General features: G+C 41.3%; 1 protein-coding gene across 1 annotated transcript in view; it reads right to left on the bottom strand.

The window, feature by feature from the left end:
* Positions 1-2,800: 2,800 nt before the first annotated feature.
* The window catches only part of BCKDHB (branched chain keto acid dehydrogenase E1 subunit beta), a 145,042-nt gene continuing 126,948 nt past the window's right edge, over positions 2,801-20,894 (bottom strand). The window contains exon 11 of the mRNA XM_021541605.3: positions 2,801-2,825. The gene's annotated coding sequence lies outside the window, so the exon portion shown is untranslated. The remainder of the gene's footprint in view (positions 2,826-20,894) is intronic.

Raw genomic sequence — 20,894 nt, forward strand, 5'->3', positions numbered from 1 at the left:
TCAGCTTTGCAAAGTATTATTTCCTGATGTACAGTTTCTCACAGAAGTAATTCTGAAAAATAAGAATATCCAGGGCAGTTATTCAGTTCTAGAAAGTAATATTGCTAAGCTATCAATTTGTTTTTATCCTTGCAAGATAAAGAATTTTCTATTCTTGAAGTTGCAAACCAAAACAAGGGAAACTTCAGTAAGTTTTAAATAAAAATAATTGGGGTTTGTATCCTAATTTAAAACATATGCCAAACTAAAACAAGGTTCAGTTCATTTATCTCTTCTTCAGAAGTCTCACTCTTCTTCAAGGGTCTCTCACTGCTTTGCTGCCAGAAAAGGTCTTCTCATTTCTACTCTGAGGCTGTTCTACTCTGAACTGTTCAACCCTAACACACTTGGACTGCACATCATAAAAAATGTGTTTGTTACATGGTCCCTACCAACAGCAGCACAACCACACCAGAACTCTCTCCTGTCTGGAAGCAACAAGGAACATGAAGATGAAATTCTGTCTCCCTCCACCCAAATGGAGTCTCAGCCAGGCAGGCTCAGGTGGACTCACAGAACAGCAATGTGACTTCCAAATTCCATCAGTCAGGATGCAAACAAACCCTGACCATAAGGAAGCAGGACTTTTAATACAGATTAAAAAATTTCTTGCAATCAAAGACAGAAGATACGTTCCTCCCATATACTTATGTTATTCTGGTCAAAGCTGTACTAACTGTCCTGGAGTGGCTACAGTTCAGAATAAAACTCACGTTACATCTAGATCAATGCAATCCCCACAGTCTCACAATATATAATTTTGTAAAAAGAAATGTGCTCTTGATACTTGCAACAATTAAAAATAAGTTTCTCTTCTTAAAAAAATGAACTCATGGAGTAGCTGTGTTCAAGAAATCTACAAATGCACCAGACATGGATCAGGCAGTCTCAAAGCTGCAACACTGGGCCTGGCACACCATAAGGTTTCCTGCAGGACACTGTTATTGCTTCCACTAAATTACCAAGACACAATTAATTTTGTTACAGCTTGGTAAACTTGGTGATGTGGGATATTTAAGCAAGATTAGGAGTTTTCTGTTAGACATTTCATTTGGTTACTGCTATTATTGGCATATTTGGTGTTTAGATACTTTTTACTGCCTTCTGTAAACCAGCAAGTCTAAATAATTTAATTTTTTTCTGGAATTTTATTTCCAGTGAAATCAACCCATGTGCATGCCATCTGATTAAAAAAAAATAAATAAATAAAAATAGAAGGAAAAAAAGAGAGAGAAAGAAAACTAAGAAAATCCAAGTTTCTAGCAAAAATTAAGGGCCAGACTTAAAAGAGGAAAAAACTGCTGATAGTTTTTCTGTTTTGAGGTTCTGTCTTCCCCATGCAAACCTGTTTTCTTCCCCACAACTTTTGCCTTCCCCATCAAAGAAAGATTTGGACTTTTTTTCCCTTTGAATTCTTATTAACTCAGTGCTTACCCATTGGAAAACTATTCTGAGAAATGGACTGCTTTACCTTACTTTGTTCTCTTTCACATTTTTCATGTGCTATTCCTGAGAACAGATTCAGGGTCTAGCCCCAATCTGCTGCAGTCAGTGGGCTCTGAGCCAGGTTGAAACCCCAGATTGCTACAGAATCTGTCATCAATCACTGCATAAGCAAATTATGGACCAGTTTTTATCACAAAGCAGCCCTCTCACACCAGCAATCCCTCTGTTGAAACACCGATTGCTAACCAGGATGTCTGGAACACAGTCTCTGATTTTAGGAAAGCTCTGGACAAAACAAAGGCATGTTTTTCCCAGAGACTGGACAACTCAGACCACAAGAATGAAGCAGTACTGAGGTTTCATGTTGCATGCTTGTAATTAGAGTGAGATTGGTAGTTTCTTCATTATCATCCTTCAAATCCTTCCTGAAGCTGTCCTTTGTCAACAAAAAATAAAAAAAGTGTCAATGTTATTATGATTGCTTAGAAAGATAAGCCATACCTTCTCACTTATGCTCAATCTGCATCCATCTATTGCCTCATACTAAGGAGCTCTTTATTCTGTATTTGTAAAGCACTTATTAAAATGAGATCCAGACCCACGACTGGCTGCCCTGAGCATCACAACAAGATGAAGGCATGTCAGCCTCAGGCTTCCTGGGTTCAAAAGGCTGATAATCTGAGTGCATCTGTTAAGTTTACCTTGAGAGGTAGCACAGCTGATCTCATAAAATGCGTGGGTTTACGTTTCCATGGAACGAAAAGAGTGCATGACCCACTGTACTGTTTTTGATGCATTTAGCCAACAAATGCACTATCTCTAATGCATAATGCAATGCCATCACCCATGTCGTGGCGTTCTGTGTTGGCAGACTCTGATGTTCCCCCTTTTGCTAACACCACCATACCCATGATGAAAGGAAGCAGCCAGCACACGTCAGGTGGCTGTCATCTGGGACAAGATAATGGCAGGGTCCATGCAGTAAGAGCTCTATCCTCCAGGTTTTGGATGCTCCAGGCAGAGCATCACCATCTTTCCTGTCAGCAGCATTTTACTCACACTGGGAGAAGGAAGGAGAGACTGAGCTTAGGTTTTTCTCATATAATTAGGAAAAAAATGAGAACTTGCTGAAGCAGAGGATTTAGCATTCAGGCAATGTTAATGAAGCTCAAGGGATGAGCTTCCATTATTTTTGCTAAGAGCTTATCAGAAAACTTATTACAGGTTGAAAAGCTTACCCTATACTGCCGTTACTCATCCTGAGTTTGTCCTTCACAGTCACTGGAGGTAGAAGACAGAGCTCTGGGTCCTGGTGCTGCTGATACCTCTTTATCAGGTCTCTACAGAGGAAAACAATGTCAGCAATGGCTGATGATGATGTGAATGCTTTGCTTTACTAAATTGTGCTTTCCTAACAAACATACTTCTCTCAGGAAATAATCTTCCTCTGCCTCCATAGTGTTTTTTAACCTGGGAGGTGGGATTTGTGACTAGCCACAGAAAGAGCTCTTACAGTCGATGGAACACCATGTTCCTGAGGTCAGGACCAACATAACCCAGTAAAAAACAGCCCAGCATCTGGAAGGGGTCTCTTTTCCAACACTGGCATATCATTCCATTTCATCCCTTTCTAGAAACCACAGTCACTTGCATGTTTTTAAGTCCCAGGCAAAACCAGCCCAGCTGGTTCCTGAAATAACTCCAACTCTATTATGGCAAGGCAAGAAGACAGGGATTTGTTTTTCTTTCTCTCCTGGTTTGTTATTTAGCCCTTTTTAAGAGACATGCATGTGGCAAACATCAAATTAAAATACAATCAACCTCAACACTGTATTGACAATGAAGACAATGCTTTCCTTCATACACATTTGAAGATGGCTTATGTCTGTAACAATATATGTCTGTCACCTCACTACATGCAGAACTACGTGTACTGCCTTTAAAAATGTAGAGGGAACAGAATAAAACACTTGTAATCAAGTTTAGTTTCCTCCAAAACTGAAAAAATACATTGGAACAGATATAAGTATGTGCATTCAGATGCAGATGTATACAGTTAAGCACTAAAAGGTTAATAAAACCATGTGGTTGAATCCAATTTTTTAAAAAATTGAAAAAATACTGAAGGTTGCTTATAATAAGTCTTGAAAACAGTACCTAAACCTGAATTAATCTGTGAAAATTTGCTCCTTCATTAAAAAGCTGTAGCTTTGCCTCCCGTCCTTCTATCAAAGGCTTGAAATGTGGCAGAAAGACTGCACTAACACCAGATAGAAATGGTTTGTCCAAGGAAAGCTGCCCAAATCTGGCTAAGGTTCTGAAGAAGAAAAAAGGCAAATGCAAACTTGTTATTGTTTGGCAGCAAACCTATCCCAAAATGTATTTCACTGAGCATGATTCACTGTGGATTGATGGGGCTTGGTCAGGACTTTACATGCAATTGCTCTTATTACCTCTTTCTGGAGCTCACCATGGGGACAGACACAGGGAATAACCAGAGGGAATGGTTCCTTCCAGTTTTCTCTCTGGACACTTATTTTAACCTCTATCATGCCATTCAGATTTGTAAAAAAAATTTAAACCAACCAACTAAATCTGAGGCCTGTTTCATTCTGCGAAAGCCTCATCTTTCCATAAAGTCAAAGAACCTCTTATTTGAGTATATTTTGGTGAGAACCAGGTTTCAAGTAACCTGATCCTAAATTACAATATCCTGAATACTACCTCTATAACTCATTCTTCTAACATTTTCTAAATTCAATTTCATTAATTACTCACATTAAAGCCCATTTTACTTACAAAATACATTCCTGAAGTAGAATATCATTTCATACTCATTGAAACACAAAACATGTTCCCTAGGGAGGTTTTTTCTGTGGCAGAAAATGTTGAAAAATGTTATATTTTTTGAAACCATCAAATTTGACTTAAGCACAGAAAAACTGGGAAGATAACTTGCACAAATCATGCAATTTTTCTAATGGAAATGTGGTGTTGTCTGGGTTTTTTTTTTTTGGTTTTTTTGTTTTGTTTTGTTTTGGTTTTTTGTTTTTTTGTTGTTTTTTTTTTATGCTACTAAAGATACATATTTACTTTAGTTCTTGAAGTGATTTTTTATTTCTTGAAGACATCAGCCAAGTTGAGAAATAGCATCTCCTAAGAGCTGAGCTGCTGCACACTAAACACTAGAACTCCACTCTGTTCCAGTCCAAGGAAGCCTCCTATTGGAATCAGAGCAAGTGTGTTGGAAATAGCTTTTTCAGAATTTCTCAGTGAGAGCAACTACCTGGGAAGATCATTAATTTCCTTGCAATTTTTATCAGATATATTCTTTGATTTTTCAAGATTCTTTGGTGATTTCAACTTATCCAGGACTGTTGGAATATTATCAATATAAGAGCATGAAGGGGAATGTACGCCAAGATACTTCACAGAAGCTGGCCCTCATTTTTTTGTCCCCAGTAAAGCTGAGTCAGTTATTTTATGCTAAAATCAGAGCAAATTATGCATGTGTCAGAGAGCAGCTGGCATGCTCTGAGATTGATATTGTCATAGCCCAATATAATGCACCCATGTTCCCAAAACAAATGTATCTCTTGAGCTGTGTGGATTGATGCAGTTCACAGAAAGCCCCTGGAAGATCAGTAACTGACCAGAGACAAATTTCTTTCTCTCCCTCTTTCTTCACTGTTACAGCATGCAGGAACCTTGCCCCATACACCTAAATTTCCTGAAACCAGCTCCCCTGGATGACAGACCTTACTGGAAATGGCAACATAGGAGAACAAGCATTCTCCTTACCAACTGATGAAAACATCTGCATAGAATTTAATAATTAAGCCAGAATAATATAAATGCACTGCAATACATCTGAAGTGCCCCTATCCTTGTATTACTTCAGACACTGACAAACACAGCTGGCTAGTATTTATTGGCTGATGAGAGATTAGCCAGGGCAGTTTTAGATCCTTTTCAAAGGAAAATTAGTTATCATCATTATTTATTTAGCCAAATAGTATCCATCAATATTTATGAATGACAGGGAAGTAATGTAGACTTACTTTTGAATAAATTAGAGGACTAATCTATAGTAGTACATAATGCAAAAATGACCTGCTTAACCTTTAGTTACATTTCCCAAATCACTTTCCCAGAGTGAGCAGCTTGTACAGTGAAAGGAAAATAGGCAGACCTGTAGAACAGTGAAATGCTTCATTAAATGTAAAGAATATAATGTAAAATACCAGTCTAAACTGAACAAAACAATGCAGTCAGTATGAGCTCATGGTCATTTTATATAATAAGTAGCAAATTGCTGTGTCTAATATCCCTTTTGCATGCAGTGCATTTCAGCAGGAGATGTGATGCAGCAAAGGCAAAGGACCAAACAGCTGAGGGGATTTCCTGCCTACAGGCTCCCATTCCACGGGGACACTGAGGTTCAACAGGCACTGACCCTAGGCAAAATAACCAAGATCTGTGTGGTAGAAGTCATCTCAATAACTTATTGCAATCAGAGCATTCTTAAGATGTGTTCATGCTTCTGGGAACATTTTGCTGAAACTGATATTAGTATCAAAAATTTAGTAAAAACAGAATATCAACTCTTTTATGTTTAAACATTCACAATATTTGCTGATTATTTTTTCCCATACCTTTTCACAGTCTCTTCCAGTACATAAACTGAGGGGCATCAGCTGAGAGGAGAAAGGGGCAGGCTGAAGTTAAATAAAAATGTTTCTTTGCACATTAAGGTGCTCAGCTGCAGGAGTCTGTTCTGCAACATGTTCAGCTAAAGCATACATGAACTTGGTCCTACGGGGCCAAGCCAGGGGTCACTGCTTAAGTAACGCTTCCCTGTTGGACTGTGTCTTTTTATCTGGACACTTTCATTGAAAGTATATCCATATGAAGCTTCAATGTGACCTGTATACCCAAGTAATCACAAATTCTAAAGATTGTTTCAAGATCTTCAAGATCTTTATTAAATCTGGAAACTTTAATTTATTTCCTTCTTCAAGAAATTATGAGTAAAATGAATGCAGGAAGTGGGAAAGGGATTGAAGTCTATGAGAGACAAGACCTCTACAAAGGGTAAAATACTGACCACAAAAAAGATCAGTTCACAACAGAAACGTTATACCTATGGTAGTGTGCTACGTTATACTAAATAGACAGAAAATCATATCAAGATCCCTGACAACATGCTGAAGAGATGGCCAGGAACTGAGGTGGCCAGGAGAATAAGATGGCCTGTCAGCTCTGTGCAGTGAAAAGGCAAGAAATGCCTCAGTCAGGCAGCAAAGCCAATGGGATTTTCTGCAGTCTCAGTGGATTCATGAATCCAGCCCAGCAGCCAGACCTTGGCATTCTGGAGAAACATAAAACAGAAAAAAAAAGCCTAAAAAGTCAGCAAAGAGAGAACCAGGGCTTCTTGGTGAACAGCTTTTCCTTAACCTGTTCAAGACCTGAAACTGCTATTTTGCTGCTCAGCTCAATGAAAGATTGTCCTGTGAAACAGCCATTGCTTGCTTACCTGTGATACATTTGCAAATATGACCACAAGCACATAAGGTTTCTGAAGCCAAGGGCAAACCCTCTCTTACTGTGACTTACATACCCAAAACTTGTTATCTACAGCAACAGCCAACACAACAGGATTTTAATATTTGTCTGATTTAAACTTTACACAACATATGCTGAATCCTTCAGTACTGAGTGAGAGGGGGAAAGGAATATTCCCAATGTTATGGTTTAGCCCCTGTTGAACTGAGACAAAATCATCACTTGTTTAATTTTGGGACTGGCTTGAAACCTTGGCTATGTTAAATCAATGAAAACACTGCTGTTGGCTTGAGAGAACTTAGCATCTATGAATATACTATTCAAAGATGGAATAGGGAGAAAAGGCTGTAAAATGCAGACAGCAAAGAGTTCTGCAGTACAACTGGACCTAGTCCTTCTAGAAAAACATAAGTGTGTGTTCCCCAGCCTCACAGGGTCCATGAGACCAGGGTTTGCCAAGGTGCTTAGACCTTGATCCATGTGGCAGCCCAGAGCTGGAGCTCAGCCCTCTTCCTCCTTCCAGCTTCTGTTTCTCTCTTGGCCCTTCTCTTCTGTCTCTCACTCATCCTGTACCACTGCCACCATCCCAAAAGCATGGCATTCACTCAGGGGAAAGGGAGCAAGATTTCACCCCAATAAATTAGTCAAATCTTCTCTATCCTCCTGCCTGGAAACAATTGCCCAGGAATCATATAAAAATGTTGAAATTTTGAGGTTTTTCTGTCACTTTCCTATAAAAAAAAAAAAAAAAAAAAAAAAAAAAAAAAAAAAAAAAAAAAAAAAAAAAAAATGTGATCAAAAATCTTGAGGCCAGTGCCCAACATAGAAAATGTCAGAAAAAAAATTTAGCAAATTTATTTATGTCTATGAAAGGGACTTGGTAAGAAAGCCTCACACAACACTGAAGTGTGCCCAGGTTTGAGCAGCACTGGAAAGTCATTTTGTATTGCCAGAACTATGCAGTGTTTGTAAAGCAAAGGAAGAATGACCATCATTTCTGCTCATGAAACTGCTCAGTCAGGATAAACTCAGTTTCAGAAGGGGCAGCCATGAAGTGTCTGACCTGGCCAGAAATTTGGTGACATAACAGAAGCCAGGTCAAAGGATCCTCTCACAGGATACAAGTGTAAGGCCAGCTGCATCAGGGACCTTGGCTTGGATCAAGCTTTTATTGACCACACATTAAAATCTCCTGCTAGGTTGGCAGATGCTGCTGAATTCATTCATTGCTGGTTAACACACTTCAGGCCCACAGTCTCCTTCTGCACTCCTGACTTGTGTTCTTGGTGATATTTCGACCTGATTTGGGATGTAACTGAGATCTAGGCAAAGATCTGAGCAGTTTTCACACCTGCTAAGCATGATGGTTGATGGCTTTTCTCCATTTCTCTTCTGCCTTCACACACAGGCAGAGAAAGAGGGCTGTCTTTATTTTATCTGAATACCTTTTATACTGCTATTTGTACTTTAAAACACATTCAAGTGGAACAACAAATGCAGTCTTCGGCATCAAACCTTTTCAGCATTCTTGGAAGTTTTAACAAGGCATCTGTGCAAGAAGAATAACAAATACAGACTATTTTATTACACAGCAGAAAATAACAAACTTCTAGACACACTTAAGTCCATAGCAAAGAGGCCTTTTTTAAAAGAATAACAATTTCACTTTAAAAATTCAAAAAAATAACATTCTTTAGAACATAAAGCTAATACCATTTTGTGGTCTCAGACTAAGCAAAACATTATTTTCTCATCACAATTATTAATAAATATCTATTTTGGCACCCACTTCTGCATCTAGTTATCTTGCCTAGGCAGCTTTATCCATTCTGATGGTGTAAAGGGCTGGTTTCCACATGAAAATTTCTCTTACTTACTCCAGATCAGAGCCAGAGGTTGAACTCTGAGCCAAATTGACCATCCTGACTGCTGGCGATTCAGAACAAAGTGAGGATGTCAAGGACTTAGAGACACACCATGATCCTCTCTTAGTCATGGCTTGCACAGATCAGTCAGATGTGAAGACAAGTGAGAGCACGAATGACTCCTCCAGCACAACCAGTCATGGCTTCTGCAACCTAAGACACCCAGAGGCCCAGCTTTGTTTGCAGAACTTTGCTCTCCTGAGCTGTCCTCCTCCTCTCCCCTGAACCTGCAATGCCATACCTTACCTCCTCAGAAGAGGGGAGAAAGGATGGAGAGGGAGAGGAGTGGTGGAGTGCCACACCCAAACCTGTGCTGGAAGGACAGGTTTGGGGAGCATCACGCCCAAAGGGAAAAGCCTGGGATGCGAGGTGCAGGGAAGCTCTGTTTGCTTCTGCTGCAACCCCTGCCCCTGCCAGAGCCGGAGCTGAGGCTGGGGAGAGGCACAGGGCACTGCCTGAAAGCATCCTAGCTTGCTGTCAGAGAGCAAGAGGCTGGCTGCTGCTGAGGACAGAACATCATCTGCAGCTTGGAAAGAATGAATGTGCAGTGAGAGGCGAGCTTTGGATGCGGAGCTGCGGTGCCTGACCCCACGCCAAGGCAGAGCCTGGGCTCCATGGGCTCCAGGCATGTCTGTGTGGACACAAGGATGATAGGTGAGCCGCTGGCTGCAGTCAGGGCGGCAGTCCCCATGGCCCTGTGTTTTCCTAGCTAATATTTAGTTGAGAGGCCTCCAAGGAAAACCCATGGGATGCTGGTGCTGGTGATTCAATAAGTGTCATTCTTCCCTCTGAGTCAGTGCACAACCATTTCCCATAAATGGGGTTAATAAGTCCTCGATGGCTGGAGAGAGCAGTCTTTTAGGCCAGACATAAAAAGCAGAAGTCCTGAACAGTAGTGTGAAAAACATTTGTAACTATAGCAAAGTGAAGGGATTTTCCTAGCTCCATATAAACAAATGGGTTCACTTCTGCACATTTTGTTAAAGCTCTATCAGGCCCATTTTCCATTGAGAGCAAGCCAGCTTCAGAGCAAGACTAGTCCTGGTTTGGGGTGAAAATGACTTTTTTATTATGTACGAACAAGGTGATATTTTTGTCTGGGTTTTGTTCTGCAGTGAGGGATGTGAGGTCAGGCAGTAAAGAGGAGCCATTGGGACTGGCACACTAAAGAAGCAATGGTGGGGGAAGGACCACCACAGCAGGGCTCTGTCCAGAGGGGTGCTTTAGGCTGGGGTTTTCCAGGCAGGTATTTGAAATGACGCCACAGTAAATGCCACTGTTGCTTCCAGCCATGCTGCACTGAGCAGTGGTGCTGAGCCAGCACACTGAGGTCTCCAGCAGCCAGGGAAATGCACAGTCACACCCAACTGTCCTGGGAGAGCCGTGTGGCACTGGCTGTAAGCAGAGCTAACATGCAGCCCTGGAGTTTCACTATTCTAGGGATGCAGATTCTTCCTGCTGAAAAAAAAAGTTAGTTAAAAGGCAAGGTTTAGCAAAGAAAAAGTAATTTGGGGTGTACCTAAATCAGAATGTTCTAGTGAAAGCATCTCATAAAAACCAAGTTAAAGGCAAGTGCAAGACATGCTGCTGAGTGCTGCCCAGGCATAGTCATTTATATCACCTCCACTACTCAGGTGATTCAGGTGAAATAGGTACCCTCGGGGCACAGAACTACAGATCCACAGAGGTGTGAGAGCTTCTGAAGGTGGTACAAGCTACTGTGGGGAGGTGGGATGTTGGCCAAAGCAGAGGAAGAAGTCTCCATTGAGGTGATCACAGCAGTCATTGCTGTCAGGAGGGAAGGGAGAAGGGCCCTCTTCAATCCTTCCCAGACCAGGTAACTGCAGGAGCTATTGCCATAACCTCAATCCTTACCCTTACTCCTATGTTTCTGCACTTGCTGTGTCCTATGTGCAATTCCAATATAAGCATGCACTGATAAAGGAAATGGACACCTAATGTTCAACTAGCAGAAGCTAGAAATTGTCACAGTTCCATATGATGGACATGGTTCTCCAACAGCAGGGATGCTGTGGAGTTAACCCTCTCTGCACCACAGCATTGGTAATTCTTACCTGTAGTAATTTGCCAGAAACCTACACAAAAACTTGACTCTCCACCAGAATTCACATGCCATAGAAACAACAGCCCTGGGGAGAAATGCAAATTCCCTCGTGCTGTTTCAGTCAAATCAGTGCTGGTGCCCAGTGCTTGTTGAAATCCAGTACTTTGTTTCCACCTTGTAGCCTGAAAACTACCATTCACTTCTTCTAAGCTCATGTCTTACAGCAGCTTAGAAACCCTCACTAACCTTTACAGCAGCTTAGAAACCCTCACTGGCTTTTTTCAAAATGTTTAAAGGCTCCTTTACTTTTGTTCTCTCTTCTTGCAAAATGAGCCTTGGACATCCATACTGGGAAGTTTTAAAGGAACTGCTCTGCTCAGACAGACTGAATTACTTGGTTACAGGCAGTCATTAGAAGTCATTGTTCATGATGATTTTTCTCCCTGTTGGGCATTATTTAATTACTATTTGATTTCACCCCTGCATGAACTCAAATGCATTTTAAAGAGACTGGGAATAAAATCTCACTTGCAAGAAGCTGGGGTTTCTTCTACAGGGAATACTTAGGCCAGGAAGCAATTCAAGGCCAAGGCACCGACATTTAAAATGCCTTCTTGTGAAGTGGGTGACTGAAATCCTATTAGAGATGGAGCTTGAAGGGTGACTCAGCTTACTGTAAACACCCTGCAGCTGTGCAGGAAATCATCACCCTGTAGCCTCACAGACACCTAGGACAGGGCAGAGCAGATATTTTGGGTGCTTTGGAGTTTCTCCTTTGCCCACTTGCTGCTTTTGATGTGACTGGAAATGATAGTCTGTGCTGCACACAGGCAAGGAGGGGGCACCAGCCCCCAGGCACCCACATCACCACCCAGGTACCCTGGCTCCTGGGCCCTGCTGGCATAAAACTTCCTTCACTATTCAGAGGTGTTAACACATTTGGCACCAGCTTTGGGAAAGTTCAGAGTTTATCCTCTGACACTGTACAAGCACTTTGCAGACAGTGCTGATTTATTAATTTTATTATTTATACACAGATAGCCATGATTTATGATTTTAGATAAGAACGTTTCACTGTGTTGCCAAGAAAATGTGACCTCTGACATTGGTTTCTTTCTCTTTCCTTTTTTGAGCAGTGACACAGCTAGCCCTTTGCTCTGCCATCCATTAACTTTGCACTGGGGCTGTGATGGGACTGTGGGTAGGACAGCACTTTCTCGATTTTCTTGCCACATGCAAAGGGGAGCTCATTTCCTAGTTTAAGAGTTGCTGTACAGAGTGGGGTTGTTGATGGCAGTGCAAGGGAAGTTAGAGTTTATCAGAGCACTACAGACCTTTGCACATATTTCACAGATACCTCAATGCCTCTGTTCTCTCCCACTGCTGCCTGGGCTGACAGCCACTGCCCTTCAGCCATAGGATGCACACACAGAACAATGCTGAAATCCCCCACGGTGTTAGGCAAGGCAGCTTTTGTTGGAGGCATGAAGGCTTCACCAGGTAAGGCAGATTGCTTCTGGACAGAGATGTACTAATGAGGAGCTGCTGAGACCCTTCTGTCCCCGGCTCTTTTCTTCCAACAAAACTGTGAGAATGCAAATGTCACATTTATCTGTGAAAGATTAAATAACTACCCATATCAAAATATTTATACTAATGAGCACATTCTTGGGATTTTCTGATTAAAACCCTTTTTTTCCCTAACTACATGCTCACAATGCTCCAGGCTGCAACTGGAAGTACAGCAGGGATTCAAATGCCTTGAGAGAGAGCTGTGTTGAGAGCCATTCCTTCATGTTTTGCTGAACTCTTCCTTTCCCATTACACCATGGCACATCTCTACTCTGAAGAGCAGTAGCAGCTCTGGGCAGAGCTCTGTGAGACTGGCTCCACTTTGGAGCCACAGGCAGGGATGTTGGACAGATGTCCCTGCATCCTTTGGCACTGGGGAAATGCTGCACAAGCCCTTTGTCTCTGCTTGGCTTCAAACTCATCCCTCTTCACCACCCCAAAGTGCAGCCCATGGCAGCCCTAGGGACACAGATGCAGTCAACATTTCCTCAGATTAAAATTTTTAACATCAGTTGACTGTCTGGACTGTGTTTATAAAATGCACTTTTAGGGTTCATAAGACCGAGAATTAAAGCTTAGTTTTATAGGAATGTTTGGTATTATACATCTAACTGAGCAGTAGGGGTATCTTTAAGAGTATTTTCAAGCAAACACATGAAGCACTTCTATAGTGAAGAAAAAATTGAAATTAAAGATGCCAGTAAGAAGCATAAGCACAATGAAATTATCAGGGCAAAAAAAGGGCATTTCTGGACTATCACTCTGACAGCTGTAAAATGCTCATAAATGTAATCAAAGATTAGATGCCTGGTGTTTCCCAGATTGCACATGAAAATACCACCAGGAGGAATATATTTACAAGCAAGAGAAACACACAAGTACTACAGCAGCTGAGTGTGTGTGCAACTAAAAGAGCGACAGCTGCGTAAATAGCCATGACCTCTGGCATTTGGCTCCATAAAGACCATCCTAAAGAGCCAAAAGCTCTGCTTTAACCAAAAGCAGCAAACAAGGTGAGTACTGATGGTATCTGCCAATAAGGGCTTTTTATTTTGTTCATGCCACAGAGAAATTGCACACTGTATTCTAGTAAATACACCAACATGGTTATGACATTTCCATTTTGTAACAATATAGTCATTATTGTTGGATAGGAATTAATGGGATATTTTTCCTTTCAACACAATGCTGACAGTGCTGATTTTATAACACATTTACTTCAGGAATTCTTGTGCTGTTTAGACAAAGGGGAAAATTGGACTGAATTTGGCTTGATATCTGCATTGACTCCCTGACTTGGAAAGATGGCTTTGAGACACTCAGCAGAGATTACCAGTCTGATTCCATTTGTGACACTAAAGAAACATATACCTCAATCCTGACCTGACACCCTCACAGTCATCACTAAACCACTGACTGTCTCCCCTGGGGCCAGGCCTTCAGCCCTGGGTGACACTGCCCATGGTAATCACAGTGATGCATACATACAATTCTTTGCCATGTCCTCTATCTATCACGTCTTTTCACACTGAAAAACACTCAGTCATGCAGAGCCAGATGTTTTGATTTATCCCTCAGTACCCAAAAACAATGGCAACTTTACAAAACATCTACTGATGCCCACAATCTTCTTTTATTTAGAAACAGAAATGAAACAAAAATTAATTTGTTAATTAACCACACAACACATTAGCAAAATTAAATGCAATAAATAGTCCACCACTTTCAGAAAGTTCAGTAGGGTAGTAAGTCTTTGTCTGAATTTATGAAGACTAGGTTTCTAAATGTGCAATGAGTTTGAGTGTGATAAGCACCCCCCACAAAAGGCAATTCTGGAGGGGACACTTGCAACATCCCTTCCACTGACAGGCAGGGCCCAAATCCTGGCTCATCATCTGAAACCCAAAACAGGAGGCATAGGATGAAGGAATGGGGACAGGGACCAAACAGGTTTCATTTCCCTCATACTGACAGCATATAGACACAGAGAAATCTCCCACAGCAAACCTATCTTTTACTGACATTAGAGGCAGGATTAGAAAAATCAGTGAGAAAATTACTAAGATGTCAGATTTCCCTGATGGCAATGAGAGCACTAAGACATCACAGGAGCTGCTCTGACTCTGTGCAGCACATATGGAAACCCCATTAAACTTCCCTAAACCACCAAGCACACAGGCTCTGCTGCTGTTGTTTCCTATTGATCCAGAAGTTACAGATTTCTCTTGCTGCCTGTAGTAACTTTATCTTTTAAACACACAGAAAGGAGTCACAACTCTTTTTGTGAAATAATCTAAGTCACAATGCTTACAATGCCACTTCAGGCTTTAACATAATTTATGTAACATCATTGAGAAATCTGATGGAGAGATAGTGGACAGCTTAGGCAAACAGGCTACAAATCATGTTCAAAACATATACTTGATATTTCTTCAGCAACTTGAACCTGGACCTAAAAATCATAAATGTGTCAGTATTATTTTCTGGTTGTATCTTTGAATGGAAGATATAGTATCTTTTATTACTCTGTAAATATAACCTTCTAAATTGCCACAACTCAATAATAAATTACATGAACATATATAAATGTCAGGAAAAGTTGTTTCCAGAATAAATAATGTTTTTCAACTCTTCATGTAGCTATACAATGTTTTCTAATGTTTTTAACAAAAATAATTTCTAAACTATATTTTTAGACAATACCAGTTATACACTGAATTTCTATGAAGATAATTATAAAATGTAGATTTTAGTGATTTGAAAAAATACATGCCTTTCTTTTACATAGACCTGTCAGAAACTAAGCTCTTGACCTGCTGGAGGACTTCAACCACCCCAGCATCTGCCAGACGTGTAGCACAGTGAGCTGTAGGCAAACCAGAAGAATCCTGGACTGCATGGAGGATAACTCCTTGAGCCAGACAATAGAGTGGGTGAGGAAGGTCGAGGCAAAGCTGGAGCTGAACACAACAAATAACAGGAAAGATTTCTACAGTTAACCAGTTCTACCTGTTAACCAGAAAAGGAAGGTCAAAGAAAGTGTACTGCCCAATAAACATGGCTGGCAAACTGGGAACCATGGATGAGGAGATGGCTGAGGTACTCAATGACTTTTTGCCTCAATGTTCACTGCTAGCCTCTCTCCCCACTCCTTTCAAGTGCGTGGAATGCAAGGTGGGCTCTGAGGGAGCAAAGTCCTTCCCAATGTAGGAGAAGGTCAGGTTCATGACCACATGAAGAACCTGAACACACATAAGTCTATGGGGCCTAATGAGGTGCATCCCAGAGTCCCGAGGGAATAGGCTGATGTAGCTGCCCCACCACTCTTCATGGTATTCAAAAACTCATGGCAGTCAGATGAACCCCCTGGTGACTGGAGAAAGGGAAATATTGCACCCATGTTTCAAAAGGGTAGAGAGGAGGACCTAGGGAACTACCAAACTGCCAGACTCATGCCTGTGCCTGGGAAGGTCATGGAAGAGATAAGTCCTCCTAGAAGCTGTGATAAGGCTCACAAAAGACAAGGATATGATCTGTGACAACCAGCACAGCTTCACCAAGGGCAAGTCCTTCCTGGCCAACTCAGCCTTCTATGATGGAGATGACTGCATCAGTGGACAAAAGAGCTATAGATGTCATCTATCTGGACTTCTTTAAGGCCTTTGACACAGTTCCCCGTAAACATTCTTCTTGCTAAATTAGAGAAAGATGGATTGGATGGGTAGATGGTTTTGTAAATAAGAAATTGACTGGATAGTGGCCTCTAGAGGGTTGTGATAAGTGGCTCAATGTCCAGATGGATATCAGTGGCAGGTGGTGTCCCTCAGGGGTCTGTACTGAGAGTAACGTTATTTAATGTCTTCATTAACGATGTAGACAAAGGTATTGAGTGCACCCTTGGTACATGTGTAGATGTCACCAAGCTGAGTGGCATGGTTAAAACACCTGAAGGATGTGATGCCATCCAGAGGGACCTAGACAAGCTTGAGCCGTGGGCCCACGTGAATCTCATGAGGTTCAACAAGGCCAAGTGTGAGGTGCTTCACCCGGGCCAGGGTAACCCCCAGTATCAAAACAGGGGAATGAAGGATAGAGAGCACCTCTGCTGAGAAGGACTTTGGGGTGCTGGTCAATGTAGCCTCAGTTTGTTAGAGTACAGAAATGGATTCAAAAACCTTCCACACACAAAAGAATTTAGTAATATGAAATATCCCTTAGATCACAAGGGTGGCATGAAGCACAGTGAGGCCATGCTTAGGACCTCAGCACACCTTACAGAACAGGATTTTTCAGCAGCTCCATTCCAGTGTGGGGTAGGTAAAAACTAAAAGTGCACAAGAATTATGGGTGGCCATGGAGAGTGTAAGGCCTGGGAAATGCTCTTGGTTTTCCAGCAGAGCTATTTGGCCCTCATGGCTCTCTTAAGGACTATTTTACAGCTTGATGCTCTTCCACATTTCTTAAGTATATTCTATATTAAACATGAACGAAAATAGACAGAAGCAATTTACCATAGAAATGTTGAGGGCTGCAAGCTGAAAGTAGAAGAAAAGTATTATGTTCAACCATGCCAAATCCTGCCTACAGCTCTGGAGTTTACCTGAGGTCAAGCTAAAATGAGGCTTACAAACCATCACTAAGAAATAAAAAACTCAGCAGAAAAAAAGCCTTCCATATTGGCCTTTTGACCTGTCCACATGGACCAGCTTCTCAGGTGTTATTTCAGGACCTGGGAAGGGGCCAGAGCTATAGTCTCTTACAAGTGGAACTGTGGGAAGGGTTTAGCTAAGCACCAGAAGCTTTGGGGAGCTTCTGGAATGAGAAGGCAGAGAAAGGAACCTTAGGTAAGAAGGAGATGTCAATGGGTGCAGGAATGTTTTGTGCAGCCAAGAGCTGGGGAAGGTGGAGATGCACTCAGAACCTTTCAGCTGGGCTGGATGCATGGTGAGGACACTCTGGACTGCCACGTCAGGCTGAGATTAAATGAGACTTAATTAACAGTTCCTTGCTGTTGAACAGAACACGGCTGCCCTACAAAGCCATAGTTTCATTTATCTGTGGATTAAATGGTGGGATTAATGCTTCTAATAGCTAAAATCAGTGATTTTGCTTTCCTGTTAGTTTTCCTTTTTTGTTTTCACATATTTTAGGAGAAGCAAAATGGCATCCATAAATTAGATTGAGGACAGACTGTGAAGAACTAGCTCTTTAAACTTGTTTTATATCTTGTTGCATTTTTACAAATTAATTTAGCATTTCTTCACCACATTGATCAATGTGTTACAGTAATGTCCTTTTTGTTATAAAAAATAATTCCCACCAATATGAAAATGACACAAGAACCAAGACAACAAGATACATAAGAGTTAGTCGTGAGACTCACAACTAATTAAAAATAATTAGTGAGGCACTACAGACATTCTGACTTGAAAAAAATTCTTTGTCATTCTTGCCATCCAGTTCAGAGAAGCTGATGAAGGGAATAAAGTACAACTGATTAGCTCTCTCCTCCAGATAGAAGCCCAAGGTGTTCTCAAATGGAAGAAAAAGGGTTTTGTGCTGTCAAGTGCTCTGAGAGAGAAAAAAGCCCGAGCTGTCTGAGAGCAGCTGGTACCTTCTTCGTCCCATTTGTTGCAGCTCCATGTGACTTGCTCTCTGGGTATTCATAAACTGCTCAATTTATGGAGTTTTATTAAAATACTAAACTGCAGATCTTTTAGGAAACCCATTGTTTTGCTGCTTCTGAAGATCTGTCAGAAATATCTGTCCACAAGTCTCTGTCACTCCAAACTGCATGTCTGTGTTATATCTGACACAATGGCAATAAAATAATGCAGCAGAGTTAAGGCTTTAGAACTTGGGTGTGTGTCTTGAGCCTGGGGTCCAAGTAAAGGCTTTAGAAGGGGTGTGTGTCATTCCAGGGGGAGTGAGAGGGGCTCTTGTATCTCCCAGCAGATAACTGAGGTTCATGGGAAAAGAGAGCCACTTGCTCTTGCATTTAAAAGCTCTCAAAGGATTAATGACATCTGGTTGATATCTGTGCAAATAAAGACACACTTCATGCTGTTGCTGCAATCCCAGTAAATGGGGGAAAAGTGGGTTTTTTGCTCACATCCAATAAAAACTAAATGGGAATTTAATCTACAGGTACTTCTCTCAGAGGTGATCAAAGAAGTAATTTAATTAAGCAGACAAAGTGCAGCGGCAAACCCTAAGCCCAAACGTGTCTTGATCAAAAAGCAAGTGCTGATAATGCATGAGCTGCAATAAAACTGATTAGGCTGCTGACTGGGAGGAAATTGGTGGTTTTGTTGTTGTTATATTGACCAGATCCTCCAAGTCTATTAATTCCTTAGACCTGTGCTTGGGTAACACTTAGAGCACTGCAGAACCTATTATTTGAGAAATAACCTCAGTAAAGCCACAGATGCAATACGCAAAGATAAATGAGACAGGAATCAAAGCCACACAAGCTGGCTATCTTTCTTCTATCAGAAGTGAGGTGAAAAATATTAACTAGCTCCCAGGGGGAAACTTCAGCAGAAAGCCCACAGGGCTGGTTGGAGAAGAGGTGCTGCAGTGTAGTGCTATTTCAAGTAACTGAAGACACATTTCAGCTAGTTTGGTGTGATTTTCATTCAGAAATTATTTAGCTTTGATCCTTTGCTTTCCTTTCCTGACATATCCTAACCACCACCAAAAATGAGTTGTAATTAGTGCAATCTCCTCATAGATGTTTGACAGAACACTTTCACCAGGTTAAAGTAATTGTCATCCCACTCCTGCCTGTCCCAGGAGTCCTGCAAACAATAACCAAACTACACAAATACCATGTCACTTTTCCTTCCTGTTTACACAAAAATATACATTTGTACAGATAAACTTAGACCAGCTGATTACTGTGGAACTGACCACCAGCCAGAGGGAGGGAACATCTGAAGGATAATAATTTTATCTTCATCTGCTTTTGTTGGGAATGGGAAGAGGCTTTAACTCTCCCAAAATCAGAGGACAGAAATTAGTGTTTGGGGGTTTTTTTAACAGGCATCAGATTTCTGTGCAGCATGAGCCACAAGTAACTGCAAGACCATGGGGGAATGAAGATCTGAGTAGAAGTGGCTGGGTGCTAAAGGGCAGCATGAGGCTCTGTAGTATACAACAGGAGATTATAAAAATGGGGGAGAACTCCTCAGTGCACGCCAGTCATTGGCCAGCTACTACATCCCCTACTCCCTTCTTTCCACTAAAATTTCAGAGGAGCAGTTGCAAAAATTAGTATTTTCTTTGCCATCAGAGTGAAGTATTTTCAAAAGTTCCACAGTGATACATGAATAAAGGTGTCACTGGCTTTCAGCAGAGTTTCCTCCATGCTTTTGAAATCCCAGCCTACTTGCCTCACATACTCACATGACCTTCATGACTGCAGCATCCAAGCACCTCACCATCTTTCAGACATTAATCTTCCCAACATTCTGCCAAGCAGCCTGGCTGTACCAGCTCTGCTCTACAGCAAGTGATAAATGGCAGTACAGAAATCAAGAGCTAGAGACACAAAAAGACTCGGGCATTCTGCTGCCCAGCACGATGAAATGTGTGCCAGGGGAGGTTTAGGTTGGACATTAGGAACAATTTATTTATATAAACAGTCATAAGATACTGAAATAGGCTTCCTGGGGAGGTGGTCAAGTGACCATCCCTGAAGGTGTTTAAGGAGATACTGGACATGGAAAAAACAGCCATGGTCTAGTTGACATGGTGGTGTTTGGTCATAGGTTGGACTTGCTGACCTGAGAGGTTTTCTCCTACTTAGCTGATTCTGTGATTCTGTGAAATGTAACATGGATGCTAAAGCAGCATGTATAGCCTGCTGCTTTAACAGTACACAGGGAGGCTCAGGGATGTACAGCTTTCCTTCCAGTGCCTCACATTTTTATAGTCTCCTGTTGTATACTGCAGATGCCATTTCTTAGGCAACCAGACAATTTCTCATTTCTGATCTAATTTTCTTCATCTCCATTTCTTTTTTCTACTATCAACACTGCCATTTAACCTAAATAGTTATTTTCTCTTGTTGTGACTTCAACAGATGATTTTTTTCATGAAGGTCCTGTTTTCTTCATATCATTAAGCCAAAGAAGTCACTCTCAGTCTCCACATGGAAGATAGACATCCCATTGCTTTGATCACCCTTAGAGCCTTTCACATCTGTTTCAGTTTATATTTATTAAAACACAGCTGATCAGAGCTGGAACCAGTTTTCTAAACAAAATCATGCACAAAGC

Source organism: Lonchura striata, chromosome 3 (assembly GCF_046129695.1).
Source record: "Lonchura striata isolate bLonStr1 chromosome 3, bLonStr1.mat, whole genome shotgun sequence".
Taxonomy (NCBI): Eukaryota; Metazoa; Chordata; class Aves; order Passeriformes; family Estrildidae; genus Lonchura; species Lonchura striata.